The 1298-nt window shown below is 26.7% G+C and overlaps 1 protein-coding gene across 4 annotated transcripts in view; it reads right to left on the minus strand.

The window, feature by feature from the left end:
- LOC106461568 (delta(14)-sterol reductase-like) overlaps positions 1-1298 on the minus strand; it is a 37857-nt gene that overhangs the window by 23314 nt on the left and 13245 nt on the right. The gene's annotated exons all lie outside the window — the stretch shown is intronic.

Genomic DNA, 1298 nt, shown 5'->3' on the forward strand with positions numbered 1-1298 from the left:
GAGTAGTAGTAGTAGTATAACTAATATATTCTTATTATATATATATATATATATATATATATATATATATATATACATAAAAAATTTAATTGGAAAAGTTAATGGAGCCATACAATAAATTTACAAGAAACAGCTGAAGATCAAAAGGACAAAGTTAGTTCATTTCTGCCAAGACAATTAATGAAAAACTAGCAATGTTGAGATAAATAATCAAATTGCCCATTTATAACTATCATTTGTTAAACAGTGCTTTTCCAGCTCAAAACCTCTATATAAAGATGTCAATTCTCCTTATATTGTAACTGACATGAGTGATGCTTTTGTTTATGTTATCAGTTTTGATTTGTGTAACTATTAAAATTACCTGTTATTTGTTTGTTACATATTACAATTTCGAATGGTATAAAACTGAGTTAAATTGTAATTTAGATTTAGTAGTTAAATAAATGCCAATATGTATCAAATTTATGATATTTGCCAACAAGATTGATACGCAGTTTCTTTGTTTTATACAAATATGTTTTAATATACAAACAATAATACAATTTACAATAACAGTTATTACAAACAGTGATTTATATACAAAAGTTTTACAAACTTACAAGCAATACAATGTCTTCTTTCTAGTCTGGAACTTCCTTCTTTGATATCTTATCGAGGGTTCATGATAAGCGAGTTAATTTGGAGTTGACGTAGGTATAATTCACTTAACAGGGAACTATCTAGCTCTTTGGTCTTCAATGATCACACGCTGATTATTTTTCACTGATGACGTTAGGTAATGTTTTTGTAAAAGTACTAATGTCTGATGTGAATTCACTGAAGTTAAATTGTTTGTAATGTTTGAAATTTATAAATGTTCCTGGTCAAATATCTGAAGTGTCCCAATTAATAAACATTAATCAAAATTAATGGTATACTATGGTATATTTATAGTATACCAACTATTGTAAACCAATAATAGATACTGTTTTTTTTTGGCCCGTCACGTTGGTTATATTTATAAGTGTGTGGAGAGTTTCTCGAAACTTTAGGTTACACAACAATACAAATGCTACATGAGCATTTAGGTACACACGTATATTGTTGATTCTTATACTTGAGAATCTTCTACAACTTTAGAGAATAGGTGGGAATTTTGTTATACAGATTTAACAGTGTAAGTTGTATATATTTCTAAATATAAATTTAATTTAAATAAACATTGATAGTAAAATAAATAGTAAATAACAGTAAATCTGACACACCTCCCTCCTTGGAGAATTAAAAATTGGCATTAGACAATTTTTAACTAAGAT

The sequence above is a fragment of the Limulus polyphemus genome, unplaced genomic scaffold (genome assembly GCF_000517525.1).
Source record: "Limulus polyphemus unplaced genomic scaffold, Limulus_polyphemus-2.1.2 Scaffold988, whole genome shotgun sequence".
Taxonomy (NCBI): domain Eukaryota; kingdom Metazoa; phylum Arthropoda; class Merostomata; order Xiphosura; family Limulidae; genus Limulus; species Limulus polyphemus.